We start from the raw sequence: 22,562 nt of genomic DNA, 5'->3' as shown, positions 1-22,562 counted from the left end.
AACTGCCACCAGATGACCGGGGCAGAGAGGGCAAGGGGATGAAACTCAGATCTGGTAGGTGGGGGCGGGGGTGAGGAGTGTCCCTCATATTACTCACGTTGGCCATACCTTGAAGCTGAGCGCTCTGCATACCCAGGACGTTCTTCTGTATAATCTAGCCTATCTGTATACATTAGCCTGTCTTTTGTACACATTAGTCGGTCCTCTGTATACACTAGTCTGTCTGTATACACTAGTGTATACAGATAAACTAGATTATACAGAAGAACGTCCTGGGTATGCAGAGATGGAGGCTAGGGTATACAGAGAGAGAGGCTAGAGTATGCATACTTGCTAGTGTATACAGACGGACTAGTGTATACAGAAGACCGGCTAGTTTATATAGGGAGGCTAATGTGTGCAAAAGACAGGCTAGTGTATACAAATAGGCTAGATTATAGAGAAGAACATCTTGGGTATGCAGAGAGAGAGGCTGGGTTACACAGAGAGGCTGGTGTATGCAGACTTGCTAGTGTATACAGACGGACTAGTGTATAGAGAGGCTTGGGTATACAGAGAGCTAATGTATAAAGAGCAGCTAGTGTATACAAAAGACATCCAAAGGTATAAAGAGAGACTCGTGTATGCAGAAGACCGGCTAGTTTATACAGAGAGGCTAAAGTGTACAAAACACAGGCTAGATTATATAGAAGAACGTCATGGTTATGCAGAGATGGAGGCTAGGGTATACAGAGAGAGAGACTGTGTTACACAGAGAGGCAGGAGTATGCAGACTTGCTAGTGTATACAGATGGACTAGTGTATACAGTAGACCGGCTAGTTTATACAGAGAGGCTAATGTGTACAAAAGACAGGCTAGTGTATACAGATAGGCTAGATTATACATAAGAAGGTCCTGGTTATGCAAGAGATGAAGGCTAGGGTATGCAGAGAGAGAGGCTTGGTTACACAGACTTGCTAATGTATACAGACGGACTAGTGTATACAGAGGACCGGCTAGTTTATATAGAGAGGCTAATGTGTACAAAAGACAGGCTAGTTTATACAGATAGGCTAGATTATACAAACGAACGTCCTGGGTATGCAGAGATGGAGGCTAGGGTATACAGAGAGAGAGTGAGGCTGGGTTACACAGAGAGGCAGGAGTATGCAGACTTGCTAGGGTATACAGAGAGAGAGGCTAGAGTATGCATACTTGCTAGTGTATACAGGGGGACTAGTGTAATACAGAAGACCGGTTAGTTTATACAGAGAGGCAAATGTGTACAAAAGACAGGCTAGTGTATACAAATAGGCTAGATTATAGAGAAGAACGTCCTGGGTATGCAGAGATGGATGGCTAGTGTATACAGATAAGCTAGATTATACAGATAGGCTAGATTATAGAGAAGAACGTCCTGGGTATGCAGAGAGAGCAGTTGGGTTACAAAGAGAGGCTAGTGTATGCAGACTTGCTGGTGTATACCGGTGCACTAGTGTATACAGAGAGGCTTGGGTATACAGAGAGCTAATGTATAAAGAGATGCTAGTGTATACCGACGGACTAGTGTATACAGAGGACCGGCTAGTTTATACAGAGAGGTTAATGTGTACAAAAGACAGGCTAGTTTATACAGATAGGCTAGATTATACAGAAGAACGTCCTTGGTATGCAGAGATGGAGGCTAGGGTATACAGAGAGAGAGAGCGAGGCTGGGTTACACAGAGAGGCAGGAGTATGCAGACTTGCTAGTGTATACAGATGGACTAGTGTATACAGTAGACCGGCTAGTTTACACAGAGAGGCTAATGTGTACAAAAGACAGGCTAGTGTATACAGATAGGCTAGATTATACAGAAGAAGGTCCTGGTTTATGCAAGAGATGGAGGCTAGGGTATGCAGAGAGAGAGGCTTGGTTACACAGACTTGCTAGTGTATACAGACGGACTAGTGTAGACAGAGGACCGGCTAGTTTATACAGAGAGGTTAATGTGTACAAAAGACAGGCTAGTTTATACAGATAGGCTAGATTATACAGAAGAACGTCCTGGGTATGCAGAGATGGATGGCTAGTGTATACAGATAGGCTAGATTATACAGATAGGCTAGATTATACAGAAGAACGTCCTGGGTATGCAGAGATGGAGGCTAAGTTATACAGAGAGAGAGGCTAGAGTACGCATAATTGCTAGTGTATACAGATGGACTAGTGTATACAGAGGACCGGCTAGTTTATACAGAGAGGCTAATGTGTACAAAAGACAGGCTAGTGTATACAAATAGGCTAGATTATAGAGAAGAACGTCCTGGGTATGCAGAGATGGAGGCTGGGTTACACAGAGAGGCTAGTGTATGCAAGCTTGCTAGTGTATACAGACGGACTAGTGTATACAGTAGACCAGCTAGTTTATACAGGGAGGCTAATGTCTACAGAAGACCGGCTAGTGTATACACATAGGCTAGATTATAGAGAAGAACGTCCTGGGTATGCAGAGATGGAAGCTAAGGTATACAGAGAGAGAAGTTGAGTTACAAAGAGAGGATAGTGTAGGCAGACTTGCTAGTGTATACCGGTGGACTAGTGTATACAGAGAGGCTTGGGTATACAGAGAGCTGTATATGTATATGTATAAAGAGATGCTAGTGTATACAAAAGACAACCAAGAGTAGACAGTGATGATCGTGTATACAGAAGACCGGCTACAGAGAAGCTAATTTGTACAAAAGACAGGCTAGTGTATACAGATAGGCTAGATTATACAGAGGAAGGTCCTGGGTATGCAGAGATGTAGGCTAGGGAATCCAGAGAGAGACTGTGTTACACAGAGAGGCTAGAGTATGCAGAAGAACGGCTATTTTTTTTTACAGATAGGCTTGTGTATACAGAATACAGTCTGGGGAATTCAGTGAGGCTAGTGTATGCAGAGAGGCTGGGACACCAAGACTATTGTAAAAAGAAGGCAGGCTAGTGTATATAGATTACGGGCACCTGTGTACAGAAGACAGAGAGGCTAGTCTATATTGAGTGGCTGGTGTACACAGAGAGATTAATGTATACAGAAAAGCTAGCGTGTAAAGAAGACAGGACTTTATTTTTTGCTAATGCAACTACTTTTGAAACATATAAAGTGCTTTTTTCATATTTTGGTGCTGTTAAAAAGTGGTGTATTGTCAGTGGTGATATCAATGTGACAGTTAATGTGGAGAACTACAACTATTCAAAATAGAGCAAAAGAGTGCTAAGTTTATTTTGTTAAGTCATTGACTGATAGACGTTAAGTAATTGGCCGTTATTGGTTTGGCAGTACATGGTTTATTTTGATGTAAGATAGTTTTATTCTCTACTTATAGCCGAGTTTTAGACGACTTTATTATTAGCATTATTCGCATTATTCATATATATTATGCAGAGTGTAAGTATTGCAGTGAGACGATATTGCTTTTAAAAGATTTGTATTATTATACATAGCATTGTTAGCAGACCAATAGGACAATTTACATGGCTTAATATTGCAGAGCGTAATTTATCAGGAAAGAGATTCAAAGCGTTAGTTGCAGTAGCTTCATAAAACTGAGAAATCGTTGCATTACTCTAAATTTAAAATATGTTCCGGCAGCACTGAAAAGACGATATTAGATGAGTGATCTACACATTTCGTTTACTATTTCACTATACCGGCTAAATGTTAATATGTTAATATGTGCTGCGTGTAAGGTAGAAATTTGATGGTTTAGTGTGAGCTGGTTTACCAGGATTTAGAGATAGTAATCTGTTTATACTAGTAATAAATATAGCAAAATAACTATAACGGGTTTAAGTGGAAATACACGAAATAACAGCAACAACGTGTGTAGGTTTTTATCAATCAAGTTCATTACGTGTCTTTAATCATGTAGTGAATATACCCCAATATTGGAGCACAAGGATGAGAAAGCATAATAACTAACAGAGGATGACATGGCAAAAAGACAAACTGCATTAGAAATGTGAATATGAATTAGAGTTGAAATGCCAATCGCCACGGCTACGTACAGCAAAGTGTGAGCTAAGCAGCTAAATATTCTGCAATAGCAGAGATTAAGTATTGCAGTCGAAATGAGATCGGAAGCGTTAGTTGCAGTAGCTCCAAAATGACTGAGAAATCATTTCATTACTCTAAATGTAAAAGTTATCCCGGTAGCACTGAGTGGACTGATATTAGATGAGTGATCGTTGTAGTACAAATTCAGTTTCCTATAGCAGAGAGATACCAGCTAAATGTGAGACGAGCAATTAAACTGTTCACGGTAGCATTGCATTACTCTTAATATGTGCAGCGTGTAAAGAAGCAATAAGATGGTTTTGTATTATCCTAAAATTAGCAGTATACGTAATAAAGGTGAGTAGGTAACCTGGATTTAGACATAGCAAACTCTATAATCTAATTTAGCAAAATTAGAAAAGATAATATTGAGAGAGTATATACAGGTCGAGTTTAAGTGGAAATACACAAAATATCTAGCTTACCTTTACATTGTTCAATAGAGCGTTGCAAAGAAATACCAAGGCAGAATGTCGGAATAGCAATTAGATGAGATGATTGCTGTAATCATGAAATATCAGCAACGCCTAGTTTAATATCGGATGAGAAAGTATAATAACTGGCAAAGTATGACATGGCAAAGAGACAAATTGCATTAGAGATGTGAGATGGACATGAAATGTCAATCCCCATTGGTTACTTACATGTAAACGCGGCTACATACAGCAAAGTGTGAGCTAAGCAGCTAAAGGGTATTTAAGAGTAAATTGACGTAGCTTGAAAATTCCAACGTGTAAATCGTTCCATTAATTATGTTACGCACGAAGACGGCTTACACTGACTGTTTTCCGTTTCCACTGGTCATCGGCATAATGTATCAGTAACCATGAACATTAATAATGATAGACAGCTTACATTAGGATGTATGCATGATGTGAATGTAAAATGAATGTAAAATAGTTGCATTATGTGTTATTAATGTATTGCTATGCTTTGCTACTGCAACCACTTCTCAATCAAGTAAACCGTCCCACTGCTTTTCTCACATTTTGCCGCTGTTAAAAAATGTGTTGCGAGTGTTATGTGTTACAAATGGTTATCAGTGTGACAGTTAATGTGGAGAAGAAGTAATACACAAAATAGAGTCAGAAAGAGAATCCTATTGCATAGAGGTAGCGAGATATGGTTGCATTAATCTTAATGTGCAGTGTGTAAAAGGTTTTAAAAAGATGGTTTTGTGTGACTTTTGCTTTAACGTAAAATTAGCTGTAGACATTATAACTTGTTACAATGATTTAGAGATAGTAATCTCTATAAAATAATAATAATAAGTATAGCAAAACAAATTAGGAAAATTCTGAGGCAGTATGTATAGGTCGAGATATAGTGAATACACAAAAGGGATCAAGGGATAGTAGCAAAGTCAAGGGATAAATGCAAAGGTACTCTATTTAACAGTAAATTGACGTAGCTTGCAAATTCCAACGTGTAAATCGTTCCATTCATTTTGCTGCTCAAGAAGACGGCTTACACTGACTGTTTTCCGTTTCCACTGGAAAGAGAATCCTATTGCATAGAGGTAGCGAGAGATGGTTGCATTACTCTTAATGTGTAAAGGTTTTAAAAAGATGGTTTTGTGTGAATTTTGCTTTAACGTAAAATTAGCTGTGGACATTATAACTATGGTTAGGTTTACAATGATTTAGAGTTAGTAATCTCTATGATATAATAATAATAAGTATAGCAAAACAAATTAGGAAAATATTGAGGCAGTATATATAGGTCGAGATAAAGTGAATACACAAAAGGGATCAAGGGATAGTTGCAAAGTCAAGGGATAAATGCAAAGGTACTCTATTTAATAGTAAATTGACGTAGCTTGCAAATTCTAACGTGTAAATCGTTCCATTAATTTTGTTACGCACGAAGACGGCTTACACTGACTGTTTTCCGTTTCCAATGGAAAGAGAATCCTATTGCATAGAGGTAGCGAGAGATGGTTGCATATGGCAGAAAGACGGCTTACACTGCTTTTCTCACATTTTGCTGCGGTAAAAAGAAATGTTTTGTCACTGTGTTTTAACTGTGACAGATAAGGTGGAGAAAAAGAAGTAATACAGAAAATAGAGTCAAAACGTGGAAACGTTTATTTGTCATGACAGCTGATACTGGTTGAGCAATAAAACTGTTTTATTAAGATGTAAGACTAGTTTTATTCTCTACATGTAGGCTTTTAACCGAGTTGTATAATATAGGCGACCAATAGGACATTTAAATGGCTTAATATTGTAGGGAGGAAGTATCGCTGTTCAAAGGTAAGAGATTGAAAGCTTAGCTTGAAAATGGCCGAGAAATAGTTGCGTTAGTCTAAATTTAAAGGATATGCCGGTACCAATGAGAAAGCTTATTGATTGACTAGTTGATCTTTGCATTACACAATCCTATTATTATTATTATTATTATTAAGATCATAGTGCAGAGAGATACTCAGTTAATGTCAGAGATACTCGGTCAATGTCAGAAAAGCAATAAAACTGTTTACATCGTTAGAGAGCGATGGTTACATTACTCTTAGTATGTGCAGCATGTCTGGTAGCAAAAAGCGGTAGAAGTGAATAGATTTAAGCGGATTTTGAGATAGTACTCTCCATTTCTAATAAGAAATAAAGAAAAATAAGTCAGGATGGTGTGTCAGGACTGTCACATACTCAAGGTCCCGGTACAAATATGCAAAATAGAGCAAAAGAGTACATGGTTTATTTTGATGTATGATAGTTTTATTGCATGCTTGATGTGGATGATTAAAATCGTGTAGTGATCTATATTTAGCATAAGAATGAAAAGGCATAACATGGCAATGAGACAAACTCCATTAGAGATGTGAGCTAGATGAAATGATGAAATGTCTCTGTATAGCCCAGATTGTCTTCTGTTATCACTTAGCCTACCCTCTAAATTCACTAGCCTCTCTATATACACCAGCATGTTTACACTAGCCGGTCTTCTGCATACAATAGCCTGTCTTCGATATACACTAGCCTATGTTCTGAATACACTAGCCCGTCTTCTGTATGCCCTAGCCTGTCTTCTGTATACATTAGTCTCTCTGTATAAACTAGCATCTCTGTATACCCCAAACTGTCTTCTGTAAAAACTTGTCTCTCTTTATAGCCTGTCTAGCCTTTCTTCTGTACACACTAGCTTCTCTGTATACACTAACCAGGCTTCTATATACAATAGCTTCACTCTATGCACTAGCCTCTCTGTATAATCTAGCCTCTCTATATACCCTCTCTCTATATATAGTGTTCTGCATCTCCGTAGTGGTAGCCTCTCCGTAGAAGCCAGCCTTTATTCTGTATTCACTAGCCTTTCTTCTGTATGCTGTAGTCTTTTATATATACTAGCTTCTCTGTACACCCTTGCATCTCTGTAATACACTAAACCCTCTGTATACCACAGCCTGTCTTCTGTATACACTAGACTGTAAACACTAGCTAGAATACACCAGCCTGTCTTCTGTACCCACTAGAATCTCTGTATACACTACCCAGTCTTCTGTATACACTGTCAGCTTGGATGTATACCCAAGCCTGTCTTCTGTATACACTCGACTCTCTCTATACACTAACCTCTCTATATACACTAACATCTTTGTATATACTAGCCTCTCTTTAAATTAGCCTCTCTGTGTACCCCAGCCTCATTGTTTACTCTAGCATCTCTGTATACTCAAGCCTATCTGCATTCACTAGCCTGTATTCACTAGCCTTATATATACTAGCTTCCTGCTTCTCTGTACACCCTTGCATCTCTGTACACTAGACTCTCTGAATACACTAAACCCTCAGTATACCACAGCCTGTCTTCTGTATAGATTAGACTGTAAAAACTAGCTAGAATACACCAGCCTGTCTTCTTTACCCAATAGACTCTCTGTATGCACTACCCAGTCTTCTGTATACACTGTCAGCTTTGATGTATACCCAAGCCTGTCTTCTGTATACACTAGTTTCTCTATATGCACTGTCCTTTCTGTATACTCTCGACCCTCTAATTTATACCCTCTCCTTTATACACTCTATATACACTAACATCTTTGTATATACTAGCCTCTCTTTAAATTAGCCTCACTGTTTACTCTAGCATCTCTGTATACTCAAGCCTATCTACATACACGAGTCTTCTGTATTGTGTATTAACTAGCCTTTCTTCTGTATGCTGTAGTCTTCTATATATACCAGCTTCTCTGTACACCCTTGCATCTCTGTAAACACTGTGTAAACTAGCCAGTCTTATGTATACACTCGCCGACTGTATACACTAGACTCTCTGAATACACTAAACTCTCTGTATACCACAGCCTGTCTTCTGTATACACTAGACTGTAAAAACTAGCTAGAATACACCAGCCTGTCTTCTGTACCCACTAGACTCTCTGTATACACTACCCAGTCTTCTGTATAGAATGTCAGCTTTCATGTATACCCTTTCTGTATACACTAGCTTCTCTATATGCACTGTCCTTTCTGTATACACTCGACTCTCTCTATACACTAACCTCTCTATATACACTAACATCTTTGTATTTGTCTTTAAACTAGCCTCTCTGTGTACCCCAGCCTCACTGTTTACTCTAGCATCTCTGTATACTCAAGCCTATCTACATACACGAAACCTGTATTCTGTATTCACTAGCCTTTCTTCTGTATGCTGTAGTCTTCTATATATACCAGCTTCTCTGTACACCCTAGCACTGTAACAGTACTGTATTACAGAAACAGAACACCAGCAATAAGGTGTATACTGTGCAGGAGGCACACAACACCGACTCTAACTTCTGCACTGCAGATGCATGTATTGCAGAAATTGAACACCAGTAATAAAGGGTAGCTTCAGGTGTGTACTGTGCAGGAGGCACATAACACCCATTGTAACAGTGCTAGGTTCCCAAGCAGTAAAGACACTGTCCCTGCCTATCGTCCTCTTTCCCTGACCACCGCAACACACTATACAAGGCCGCCATGCTGGCGGCCTTATATAGTGTGGGGTGTGTACTAAACCCCCCTGAGCTATAATTGGCCGCAGGAATCCTGCCTGTGGTGAATTGTGGCTCTCCTCACACAGGATGTCACATCTGTTCTTATTATATAGAACCTATTATGCTCCTCGTAAACTTTTTCAGTTTGGCCAAACGGCCGGACGCAAGTTGCCCCCGGTGCGGGAACATGGGGGGAGACATGATGCACATGTTTTGGAGATGCCCGAAGTTGATCCGCTACTGGACAGAGGTGACAGGAACCATTGATCGGGTGGTTGGAACCTCCACCATGATGGAGGCGAAGTATTGTCTCCTGGGATTAGTTGAAGGAGTTGGAAACCCGGGAAGTAGCCAGATGGCAGTTCTGAGATGCCTATTTCAGGCAAGGAAACTGATTGCCCAACCCTGCTTAGCCTCCAATGTTGGCAATGACTTGGTTTTTTTCGCTTGTTTCCCAAGATGACCATGTTGGCGTTTGTCAAGATGGTTGAGAGTGCCCGAAGAGATCGCCTATGGCCCCATCACCTTAAAAGTGCCTGATCTTGTCTGATCTCGGAGGCTAAGCATTGTCGGGCCTGATTAGTAACTGGATGGGAGACCAACTGGGAATACCAGGTGCCGTAGCATTCTTTTTATGTTGTTGGCGTTGACATGCTTTTTTTTTTCCGCTTGTTTCCCAAGGTGATCATCTTGGCATTTGTCAAGAGGGCTGAGAGAGCCCAAAGAAATCTCTTACGGCCACATCCCCCTGAAAGCGCCCGATCTCATCTGATCTCAGAGGCTAAGCAGGGTCCGGCCTGGATAGTACTTTGACCTGTTTTTCTTTCGCTTGTTTCCCAAGGTGACCATTTTAGCATCAGTCAAGAGTTTTGAGTATGTCCCAAAGCGTTCGCCTGAGGTCACATCACCCTGAAAGCGCCCGATCTCAGAGGCTAAGCAGGGTCTGGGTCAGATGGGAGACCGCCAGGGTCTATGTTGTTGGCGTTGACCTTTTTTTTTTCACTTGTTTCCCAAGATAACCATCTTGGTATTTGTCAAGAGGGTTGAGAGTGTCTAAATAGAACACCTATGGCCACATCACCCTGAAAGTGCACAATCTCATCTGATCTCGGAGGCCTAGCAGTGTACGGCCTGGTTAATACCTGTATGGGAGACCATCTGTGAATACCAGGTGCCGTAGGCTTCTTTTTATGTTGTTGGCATTTACCTGTTTATTTTCGCTTGTTTCCCAAGGTGACCATCTTGGTGTTTAACAAGAGGGTTGAGAGTGCCCAAAGAGATCACCTACGGCCCCATCACCCTGAAAGCGCCCAATCTCATCTGATCTCAGAGGCTAAACAGTGTCGGGCCTGGTTAGTACCTGAATGGGAGACCGCCTGGAAATACCAGGTGCCATAGACTTCTTTTTTTGTTGTTGGCTTTGAACTGTTTTTTTCGCTTGTTTCTCAAGGCGACCATCTTGGCGTTTGTCAAGAGGGTTGGCCGTGTCTTGAAGAGAACGCTTACGGCCACATCACACTGAAAGCACCCGATCTCGTCTGATTTCAGAGGCTTAGCAGCATCAGGCCTGGTTAGTACCTGGATGGGAGACTGCCTGGGAAGACCAGGTTACATAGAAGGATCTGGTCTGGTAGTGTCTTGATTGGGAGATCGCCTGGGAATACCGGATGCCGTAGGATTCTTTTTATGTTGTTGGCTTTGACCTGTTTTTTTTCCCTTTTTTCCCAAGGTGACCATCTTGGCATTTGTCAAGAGGGTTAAGAGTACACAAAGAAATTGCCTACGGGCACAACACCCTGAAAGCGCCCAATCTCGTTTGGTCTCAGAGGCTAAGCAGGGTTGGGCCTGGTTTGTACCTGGATGGGAGACCGCCTGGGTTTTCCAAATGCTGCAGGCTTCTTTTTATGTTGTTGGCATTGACTTGTTTTTTTTTGTTTGTTTCCCAAGGTGACCATCTTGGCGTTTGTCAAGAGGGTTGAGCGTGCATTTGATCTCAGAGGCTAAGCAGGGTTGGGACCTGGTTAGTACCGGGATGGGAGACCGCCTGGGATTTCTCGATGCCATAGGCTTTTTTTTTAAGTTGTTGGCATTGACTTATTTATTTTTTTTGTTTTATTCTTTTATTAAGTATAAGTAGAACAATATAAATATAACAGTCAACCATACAGCATGACCCAGGGTCACAATTACATGCTAACAAAAAATAGGCAGCCAAATAACTCTGGGTTCTCAGAGGGGAGTCCTACAGTTTCATGCAGAAAATAGAGAAACCCCACCTCCGACATGTAGTACAGTATAACTAGTGCAGCTCCGTTCGGACAAATGTAATCATGGAGAACAACTGGGACCACAGCGAGCCAGCTTATCATGACCTACGTGAACCAGAGCAAAATATGAGCCGGTCATGTCCAGAACCCTGGGGTTCTTCTGGGTCCCGAAGGCTAGTAAGGAGACAAGGCATAGTCAAAAGGGAGGACGGGGGAAGAAGAGAGTGCAAAGACGGAGAGAGAGGAGGTGGGGGGATGGCGACGGGGAAAAAAAGAAAAATAAAGACAAAAAGGAGGGGGGGAATGCCACCCAGGGCAGACATGGCCTACGTAGGTAAACGTTAGATGTTCAGTCGTTTTCTGGGACGGAGGCACTGCTCACCTCCCGAATGTAGTCTCGAGTACCAGTAAAATACGTCCAGGGCCTCCATGTAACACTAAATGCCTCTTCAGTGTTGTGAAGGGTGGCGGTCAATTCTTCCATCCGGAGAATATGATTGACTTTGGAATACCACAGCACCTTGGATGGGGGCTGAGGCTGCCTCCACAGTGCGGGAATGCAGGCCCGGGCGGCATTCAGGAGTTGCATCGTGAGGGTTTTTTTGTATTTTCGAACAGGCTGTTCGGTCAAGTGTAGAAGGCACGCTACTGGGAACCCAAAAGTTCCTCAAGGTCGGGCATGCCCAGAAAAGGTGTCCCATGGTCCCCATATCTGAATTTCACCTCCAACAAACATCCAGGATCGATCTATCCATTTTATTCAGAAGGTATGGGACTCTATACCAGCGTGAGACTATCTTGTATCTTGATATTGGTTTGCGATGGAAGCTTTATGTACTAAGGTCAGGATCTTCCCTATCTGTTGTGGGGTAAATGTGATGCCTAAGTCCCTCTCCCATTTGTGGATAAATGGTGGGGGTCGACTCCTCCTCCTGACTACTCAATAGGTTGTACAGGAGGGAGAGGGTGTGTCGCACAGGTTCCCTTTTGTGACAGATGGATTTATAGGGTGTCAGGTCTCTAGGAGTGTAGGGGGCCCTTTGTATGGCCAGAAGAAAGTGACGAAGTTGATAAGCACTAAACAAGTCAAGCGGAGGGTCAGAAAGCTCGGCGACAGTTTACGTGGTCGGGAGCCCTCCCGTGGGCCACACCTCTCCCAGACGCTGTTTCCCCACCACTGTCAACTGTCGCAGTTTCTTGTTGGTAAATCCCGATGGGAAGTCTGGATTACCTATAACCGGAGTCATTGGTGATGGCAGGGGAGCAATGTGTGTGCAGCGGAACAACCTCCGCACAACAGCCAACGTAGCTCCCACTACGGGGTGACCTCTGAGGTCTTTTGGTAGGGAGGACAGGAGCCACGGGGAGGTCAATAGGGGAATGGATCCATCCTCAATCTCCATCTCCACCCACTGCTTGTGTGGGCCATTACAATGCCAATCAACGACTCTCGCTAGCAGAGTCACTCTGTAGTATTGTCTGAGATCTGGGAGACCCAGACCCCCCTTGTCCTTTGGTCTGGCAAGCAATTGCAAACGGGCTCTGGGCGGTTTGCGCGCCCAAATAAAGTCCCGGAGCAGCACCTGCAGTTGTCTGAAAAAAATTGGGGGTAACCGGATCGGTAATGTCTGGAACATGTATAAGATCCGAGGGAGGGCCATCATTTTGAATGCATTACAGCGCCCGAACCAGGTCAGTGTTAAAGCATTCCAGTTTCCCAAATCAGATTTCAGTCTATCCAGGAGAGGGACAAAATTAAGCAGGTACAATTGCGCTAAATCCGCTGCGATGTCAACGCCCAGTTAACGTATAGATTTTTCAGCCCAGTAGAATGGAAAAGAGGAGCGGAGCCTCTTGGCCTCACCATCCGGAACCGATATATTCAATACATATAGGTTGTCGTGTCGCTGTAGAGACGCAAGTATTTTGGGAAGCAAAATGTGTGGATTGGAGACGGAAAAAATTAGATCGTCAGCGTACGCCGCAATTTTGTGGTGTGCCGAGGGTTTGGATATGCCAGTAATATTCGGGTCATTCCGAACGTGACACATAAGTGGTTCCAGTGTCAGAATTAAAATTAGGGGAGACAGAGGGCACCCCTGCCTCGTCCCATTAGTGATGGGGAAAGAGTCCGAGCACCACTCGGTCACCCGTACCGCTGCCGATGGCGTGGAGTAAAGCGAAATTACCCAGCTCATCATGTTGGGGCCAAGACCTATATGTTCCAGGGTGGCCTGCATAAAGTGCCAGGCCACCCTGTCAAAGGCCTTCTCCGTGTCCGTTGACAACATAAGCAAGGGCCTTCCCTGTACATGCGCCGCATGGATTAAATTGAGGACTCGGGCCGTATTGTCTCTAGCTTCCGACTTATTTTTATTTTTTTGCTTGTTTCCCAAGGTGACTATCTTGGCGTTTGTCAAGAGGGTTGAAAGTGCCTGAAGAGATTGCCTACGGGCACATCACCCTGAAAGCACCCGATCTCGTTTGATGTTGGAGGCTAATAGAGTCGGGCCTTGTTAGTACCTGGATGGGAGACCGCCTGGGAATACCAGGTGTCGTAGACTTCTTTTTATGTTGTTGGCGTTGACCTGTTTTTTTTCCGCTTATTTCCCAAAGTGACCATCTTGGTGTTTGTCAAGAGGGTTGAGAGTGCCTGAAGAGATTGCCTATGGCCACATCACTCTGAAAGCACCCAATCTCGTCTGATCTTGGAGGCTAAGAAGAGTCGGGCCTGGTTAGTACCTGGATGGGAGACCACCTGGGATTACCAGTTATTGTAGGCTTCTTTTTATGTTGTTGGCGTTGATTCGTTTTTTTTTTTTTGCTTGTTTCCCAAGGTGACCATCTTGGCATTTGTCAAGAGGGTTGAGAGTGCCCAAAGAGATCGCTTACAGCAGCATCACCCTGAAAGAGCCCTATCTCTTCTCTTTTCTGAGGCTAAGAAGGGTTGGGCCTTGTTAGTACCTGGATGGGAGATGGCGTTGGAATACCAGGTGCCGTATTCTTCTTTTTATGTTGTTGACATTGACCTGTTTTTTTTTCACTTGTTTCCCAAGGTGACCATCTTGGCATTTGTCAAGAGGATTGAGAGTGCCAGAAGAGATCACCTACGGCCCCATCACCCTGAAAGCGCCCAATCTCGTCTGATCTCGGATGCTAAACAGTGTCGGGCCTGGTTAGTACCTGGATGGGAGACCGCCTGGGAATACCAGGTGCCATAGGCTTCTGTTTTTTTTGTTTTTTTATTTAGTAGTATGCGACATACAATGCAAAGGCAACTTCACAGAATGTGTGATACAAATAGTTACAAACAAACGATCATATTGCATGGATATCAGAGCCAATGGTAAGAAGTCTGAGGAGAATAGCACGTGTACAGCTTTACGGTCATATCAAGATGAGATTAAAGCTCCATCTCGTTGGGATCCTCTACCACTTAAAATATTATTGATACTAGCCCTGCTACCCTCGAAGAGTTTAGATATCCATAGATAGGGGAAGAGTATTGTGTAGTAGTCAAATGGGGTCGGAACATACCATTTTCTTTTCCCTTTTTTGAGTTAAGAAGGGAAATAGTAGAACTGAAAGGAGGGAGAAGGGGAAAGAGAAGATTGGGGAAGGAAATGGCAGAAAAGGAAAAGAAGGGGTAAGGGGGTGTCGTGGGTAGAGTGGATAGTGTGGGGTCCCCTCCCAGGGAGCAAGAGACGCCCTCGGCTCACCAGTTCATCAGCTGTCCAACGTTTGGAACAGCGATCTCCAACGATCACCATGAGCTTACTATGTCTCGCGGAGGTATTCTTACGAAAAGCGAAACTGGGTCCAGTAGAACCATCTGTTCCCATGCTCCTCCGTTTTATCCCTCATTTTGGCAGTCAGGTCTTCCATTCGTTCAATATCATTTACCCTTGCGAACCACTGGGTCACCATTGGAGCAGATTGCTCTTTCCACTGACTTGGGATGCAGGCCCTAGCTGCATTGAGGAGATGTTTAAGTAAGGACTTATGATAACGCTTTCTCGACATAGGAGTTAGATTGAGAAGAACTGCTGCGGGATCATTGGCTAAGGAAATGTCTGTGAACTTGTGGATGAGTCTCAGGACAGGCTGCCAGAATGTTTGTAATTTAGGGCATTCCCAGAAAATGTGGAGAATGGTGCCAGTCTGTTGCCCACAGTGACAGCAGCGGTCAGATTGACCGGGGAATATTTTGGCCAACACCACCGGTGTACGATACCAGCGTGTGATCAGCTTATATGAGATCTCCTGATATTTACTGCAGAGTGACGACTTATGGGCGAAAAAGAGTATTCTGTCCTTCTGTGGTTTGGAGAATGTAGTTTGTAAGTCCCTTTTCCATTTAGCTAGGAAGGGTGGATCCGTTGAGGATTGTGCGTCTGTCAGGATTTGGTAGGACCTAGAGAGGGAACCACGAATTGGGCCATCATCCAGGCAAAGTTCCTCGAAGGGGTGGAATTGTCTAGAGAAGAACGAATGGTTAGGTAGTGATCCGAGGAAATGGATTAGCTGTCTAGCTCTCCAGCTATCCAATGCAACAGGTACTTGCTCTAGCAGTATGGTCTCCACGGGAATCAAGCCCGTGGGTCCAAAAATAGGGCTGCTCTCAGAAGCCCTTTCGAGGCTTGCCTGGTAAAGGCCTGGTCAGACAGGCCCGGAGGGAATCTAGGATGTCCAATAATTGGGGTCATAGGAGAAGGGAAGTTAGTCAGGTGGGAAAGGTGAAAAAAACTATCCATCTCGGCGAGCGAGGGGCCAATTAACGGGTGAGTAGTCACACAGGGCTCCAATGGCCTCCCCGCCCAAGGCAGACCAGCCAGTGGAACCCGCGCCATCTCCTGCTCTAGCTTGACCCATAGCTTCAGTTCCCCATGCCGGTGTCTTATCACATATGGTCCCCCATCGGATAGTGTCCGCTGTGTACTGCGCATGCGCAGTACACAGCAACACAGATTCCGAAAATTGCGGAGCATGAACGGCGCCTGCGCACTGAGTCCAGGTTCTATCCCCACTATCCAAGTGGACATAGAGTAAGAATATAAAAGAGGCGAGCGCAGCGAGGCCGAGCCCGAAGCGTGGCGAGCAAAGCTCGCCTGCGAGGGACCCTCTAATATTCACAACCCTATGTCCGCTTGGATGGTGGGGCTACCACCTCCACTCACCGCGCAGGCGCCGTTCAGCTTCGGAGATTTTCCGAAGCTTCGTCTGCTCCGTACTGCGTATGCGCAGTACGGCGCGGACACTATATCATGGCCGGACAGTATATGGCAGAACACCGGCACCAGTCAACCACCGGTGTCATGTGCGTCGCTGTGTAATATAGAGCAGGGTCCGGGAAGCCATTACCTCCCCGCAATTTCGGTCGCAATAGCATTGTCCTACCAATACGCTTATGTTTTCCGCGCCAGAGGAACTTGATAAAGATTGAGCGAACCGCATGAAAGAAAGTCTGGGGTATTTTGATAGGTAAGGCTTGTAGTAGATACAGAAGTCGTGGCATCGCGTTCATCTTCAACACATTACAGCGTCCGAACCATGACAGAGCTAGTGGGTCCCATCTTTTAAGGTCCGCTGTAAGCCCATAGGCTTCTTTTTATGTTGTTTTTTGCTTGTTTCTCAAGGCGACCATCTTGGCGTTTGTCAAGAGGGTTGGGCGTGTCTTGAAGAGAACGCTTACGGCCACATCAACCTGAAAGCACCCGATGTCGTCTGATTTCAGAGGCTAAGCAGCGTCAGGCCTGGTTAGTACCTGGATGGGAGACTCCCTGGGAAGACCAGGTGCCATAGAAGGATCTGGTCTGGTCTGGTTAGTGTCTTTTTTTTTTTTTTATTCTTTATTTACGGATTGCAGGTAATACAGAGACAAACTTTAAAAGACATAGATCCCTCAGTTTTCCAGGTTAACAAAAATACATAGTTAATACTTCGTGGGGGACCGGGGGAAACCTAACAACTTATGTCAGCAGCAGCCCCAGCCGTGGCTAGGCCACCACATTATCCCACTCTAATGATCTGGCACCCCAGTGTCTACTTATAAACCAGGGCAGTCCGCGGGGCGATCCCCCTCAAGGCCCAGATTGAGGGGCCTCTAACATCGGTCACCTTCATTCTATTGGTCAAAGAGCTCAGCCGGGACCACCCCGAGGGCCGCCAACCCCTGGCTGGGAAATCGAGGGAACAAAACGAAAAGATCCTTGCAATCACCATGTATTTTAATTATACTTGGGAGTTAGGGGGTAGGGAAAGAGGGGGGAGCAAATGGGCAGGAGAAGGGGATGGGGGGCTCCAAGACAACCAACGACAACCAACGAGCAGTGTGCTCTTCCTCCCTGTCGCCTAACGCTGATGTGAGCTGTTCCATACGGTAGATGTCGCAAACTCTTGCAAACCAGTGAGACACCAGTGGAGCGGCCTGCTGTTTCCACATGCTAGGTATACATGCCCTGGCCCCACTCAGAAGATGTTTTAAGAGAGATTTATGGTACTTCTTGCTCGAGAGTGGGGTCAGATTGAGGAAGATCGCAGCTGGGTTGTTCTGGAGATCAATAGCCGTGAGGTCATAAATGATATTGAGAACCTGTCTCCAGAAATGGGCCAGTTGAGGGCATTCCCAGAAGATATGTAGTAACGTGCCGGCTTGTTCACCGCATCTCCAGCACAAAGGGCTGTGACCGGGAAACATAGCCGCCAGGACAGTGGGGGTCCTGTACCATCGGGTCAAAATTTTATAAGCTATTTCCTGGTATTTACTGCATAGGGATGACTTGTGCGCAAAAAGAAGCGCGCGGTTCTTCTGGTCTGGCGAGAGCCGGATATGCAGGTCTTGCTCCCATTTTTCCACGAACACCAGGTTACCCTGGGAGAGTTGGTCAAGTAGGATGCGATATGACAGGGAAAGAGACCCTCGGGTCGGTCCCTCTCCTGAGCATACCTCCTCAAACGATGTTAGGGGTCTGCGGAATTCGCCACTGTTTGGCAAAGATTTCAAGAAGTGGGAGAGTTGGGCAAGCTTCCACTGTCCCAGGGCAGTGGTTGCTAACGCCTCGTACATAGTGGAGACCGCTGTCCACGTCCTAGGGCCAAGAAAAGAAGAGGCCCGCACAAGGTCCCGGTCAGGGTCGAGGCGGAAAGACTTTTCCGTCATGCCGGGTTCAAAGCGTGGGTGTCCAATAATAGGAGTCATGGGCGAAGGGAAACTGGGCACGCCCATCAGGGTAAAATATCTGTCTAGCTCTTGTAACATTGGCTCAATGAGTGGGTGTGCCTGCGTCGCTCCCGACCAGCCCGGTCCACTCCAGGGCAAACCTGGAAATGGTACGGATTCACGCTCCAGACGAACCCACAGCTTATCCTTCAGGTGTCTGCACCAGTCAACTACTCTGTTCATGTGCACCGCCGTATAGTACCATGCCGGATCTGGGAGGCCAATCCCTCCCTTGTCTTTTGATCTGAGCAGTAATGTTCGGCTGAGTCTTGGAGGCCTGCCCTGCCATACGTATCGAATAAAGATGGAGCGCATGGCTTTAAAAAATGATTGGGGGATTTTTATCGGTAAGGCTTGTAATAGGTACAAGAGTCTGGGCATTACATTCATTTTGAGCACATTGCATCTCCCAAACCAAGAGGTCGCCAACTTTGACCACCTCTCTAGATCTACGGCAAAATTTTTTAGAAGCGGCTGGAAATTCAATTGGAAAATCAGATGTGGGTCCGGGGGAACCTTGGTACCCAGATATTGTATAGCCCCAGTTGCCCAACGAAAGGGAAAATTAGTGCTTAGACTCGTCTGGGCGTTGGTAGACAGGGAGACGTTGAGTGCTTCCGATTTCTGTAAGTTAATTTTAAAATTTGACAGGGTGCCATATCGTCTTATTTCCGCTAAGAGATTCGGCAATGTAATGTGAGGCTCCGAGACATAGAACAAGAGGTCATCTGCAAAGGCTGCGACCTTATGGTGGTGTGAGGGGGTGTCCAGTCCCTTGATGTCTATGTTCTGCCTGATGTGGTGCAGCAAGGGTTCAAGCGATAGGACAAACAAAAGGGGGGACAACGGGCATCCCTGCCTCGTTCCATTGCCAATAGTGAAACGCGACGAGGCAAACCCATTGACCCTAACCATCGCCGTCGGTGACGAGTAAAGAGCTGTAACGCATGAAAGCATGGGGGGGTACACCCAAGCTTCGCAGGGTGGCTAGCAAAAAAGGCCAGCTCACCCTGTCAAACGTTTTTTCTGCGTCCACAGAGAGCAACATAATCGGTAGTTTAAGGCGTCTGACGCGTTCTATAACATTGATTGTCCTGGTAGTGTTGTCTCGGGCTTCCCTGTTACGAATAAACCCCACCTGATCCAGAGGTATCAGGCGTTGGAGAATGGGCGCCAACCGCTCCGCCAGTATCTTAGTGAAGAGCTTAAGGTCGCTGTTTAATAAGGAGATGGGCCTGTAGTTCGCACAGAGAAGCGGATCCTTCTCCGGCTTGAGTATGACCGAGATGCTTGCCTGCAACAGCTCCGGTGGAAAGGTCTGGCCCTCCAATAGGGCGTTAAAAGCTGACACAAACGGCGTGGACAACAGGGAGAGGAAGGCCTTATAATAAGGGACCGTAAACCCATCTGGGCCTGGTGCCTTGCCCTTGGGTGAGTCTCTTAACGCTGCCGACAATTCCTCCGGGGAGATAGGTTGCGAGAGAAGCTCTATCTCTTCCTGTGTCAGCGACGGGAGGTTTGCCGAAGCTAGGTACTCGTCAATGGCCGCTGTGCCGGCCTGGAGGGCGTCTCCTGAGTCCCGGATGTTTGTTGGAGGTGAAATTCAGATATGGGGACCATGGGACACCTTTTCTGGGCATGCCCGACCTTGAGGAACTTTTGGGTTCCCAGGAGCGTGCCTTCTACACTTGACCGAACAGCCTGTTCGAAAATACAAAAAAACCCTCACAATGCAACTCCTGAATGCCGCCCGGGCCTGCATTCCCGCACTGTGGAGGCAGCCTCAGCCCCCATCCAAGGTGCTGTGGTATTCCAAAGTCAATCATATTCTCCGGATGGAAGAATTGACCGCCACCCTTCACAACACTGAAGAGGCATTTAGTGTTACATGGAGGCCCTGGAGGTATTTCACTGGTACTCGAAACTACATTCGGGAGGTGAGCAGTGCCTCCGTCCCAGAAAACGACTGAACATCTAACGTTTACCTACGTAGGCCATGTCTGCCCTGGGTGGCATTCCCCCCTCCCTTTTTGTCTTTATTTTTCTTTTTTTCCCCGTCGCCATCCCCCCACCTCCTCTCTCTCCGTCTTTGCACTCTCTTCTTCCCCCGTCCTCCCTTTTGACTATGCCTTGTCTCCTTACTAGCCTTCGGGACCCAGAAGAACCCCAGGGTTCTGGACATGACCGGCTCATATTTTACTCTAGTTCACGTAGGTCATGATAAGCTGGCTCGCTGTGGTCCCAGTTGTTCTCCATGATTACATTTGTCCGAACGGAGCTGCACTAGTTATACTGTACTACATGTCGGAGGTGGGGTTTCTCTATTTTCTGCATGAAACTGTAGGACTCCCCTCTGAGAACCCAGAAATATTTGGCTGCCTATTTTTTGTTAGCATGTAATTGTGACCCTGGGTCATGCTGTATGGTTGACTGTTATATTTATGTTGTTCTACTTAATAAAAGAATAATAAAAATAAAGAAAATAAGTCAATGCCAACAACTTAAAACTAAAGCCTATGGCATCGAGAAATCCCAGGCGGTCTCCCATCCAGGTACTAACCATGTCCCAACCCTGCTTAGCCTCTGAGATCAAATGCACGCTCAACCCTCTTGACAAACGCCAAGATGGCCACTTTGGGAAACAAACAAAAAAAACAAGTCAACGCCAACAACATAAAAAGAAGCCTGCGGCATCTGGAAAACCCAGGAGGTCTCTCATCCAGGTACAAACCAGGCCCAACCCTGCTTAGCCTCTGAGACCAAACGAGATTGGGCGCTTTCAGGGTGTTGTGCCCGTAGGCAATTTCTTTGTGCACTCTCAACCCTCTTGACAAATGCCAAGATGGTCACCTTGGGAAACAAGGGAAAAAAAACAGGTCAAAGCCAACAACATAAAAAGAATCCTACGGCATCCGGAATTCCCAGGCGATCTCCCAATCAAGACACTAACCAGGCCAGATCCTTCTATGTCACCTGGTCTTCCCAGGCAGTCTCCCGTCCAGGTACTAACCAGGCCTGATGCTGCTAAGCCTCTGAAATCAGACAAGATCGGGTGCTTTTAGGGTGATGTGGCCGTAAGCGTTCTCTTCAAGACACGCCCAACCCTCTTGACAAACGCCAAGATGGTCGCCTTGAGAAACAAGCGAAAAAAACAGTTCAAAGCCAACAACAAAAAAAGAAGCCTATGGCACCTGGTATTTCCAGGCAGTCTCCCATCCAGGTACTAACCAGGCCCGACACTGTTTAGCCTCTGAGATCAGATGAGATTGGGCGCTTTCAGGGTGATGGGGCCGTAGATGATCTCTTTGGGCACTCTCAACCCTCTTGTTGGGCACCTGGTATTCACAGATGGTCTCCCATACAGGTATTAACCAGGCCGTACACTGCTAGGCCTCCGAGATCAGATGAGATTGTGCGCTTTCAGGGTGATGTGGCCATAGGTGTTCTATTTAGACACTCTCAACCCTCTTGACAAATACCAAGATGGTTATCTTGGGAAACAAGTGAAAAAAAAAAGGTCAACGCCAACAACATAGACCCTGCCGGTCTCCCATCTGACCCAGACCCTGCTTAGCCTCTGAGATCGGGCGCTTTCAGGGTGATGTGACCTCAGGCGAACGCTTTGGGACATACTCAAAACTCTTGACTGATGCTAAAATGGTCACCTTGGGAAACAAGCGAAAGAAAAACAGGTCAAAGCCAACAATATAAAAAGATTCCTACGGCACCTTTAATACTATCTAGGCCGGACCCTGCTTAGCCTCTGAGATCAGATGAGATCGGGCGCTTTCAGGGGGATGTGGCCGTAGGAGATTTCTTTGGGCTCTCTCAGCCCTCTTGACAAATGCCAAGATGATCACCTTGGGAAACAAGCGGAAAAAAAAACCCATGTCAACGCCAACAACATAAAAAGAATCCTACGGCACCTGGTATTCCCAGTTGGTCTCCCATCCAGTTACTAATCAGGCCCGACAATGCTTAGCCTCCGAGATCAGACAAGATCAGGCACTTTCAAGGTGATGGGGCCATAGGC

General features: G+C 45.4%; 5 pseudogenes; 3 read left to right on the top strand and 2 right to left on the bottom strand.

Moving 5' to 3' along the window:
* The first annotated feature begins 10,325 nt into the window (after positions 1-10,325).
* Positions 10,326-10,444, top strand: LOC143937021 (5S ribosomal RNA; annotated as a pseudogene).
* Positions 10,445-13,974: 3,530 nt separating this feature from the next.
* LOC143937484 (5S ribosomal RNA) lies at positions 13,975-14,093 on the top strand (annotated as a pseudogene).
* A 322-nt stretch (positions 14,094-14,415) lies between these two features.
* LOC143937300 (5S ribosomal RNA) lies at positions 14,416-14,534 on the top strand (annotated as a pseudogene).
* Positions 14,535-21,708: 7,174 nt separating this feature from the next.
* On the bottom strand, positions 21,709-21,827 carry LOC143936960 (5S ribosomal RNA; annotated as a pseudogene).
* Positions 21,828-22,443: 616 nt separating this feature from the next.
* On the bottom strand, positions 22,444-22,562 carry LOC143936819 (5S ribosomal RNA; annotated as a pseudogene).

This window comes from Lithobates pipiens, unplaced genomic scaffold, assembly GCF_037356315.1.
Source record: "Lithobates pipiens isolate NorthernLeopardFrog02 unplaced genomic scaffold, aLitPip1_a1.2 Scaffold_28, whole genome shotgun sequence".
NCBI classification, from domain to species: Eukaryota; Metazoa; Chordata; class Amphibia; order Anura; family Ranidae; genus Lithobates; species Lithobates pipiens.
Note: the sequence above shows the minus strand (reverse complement) of the source record. Positions and strands in the feature narration are given on the sequence as shown.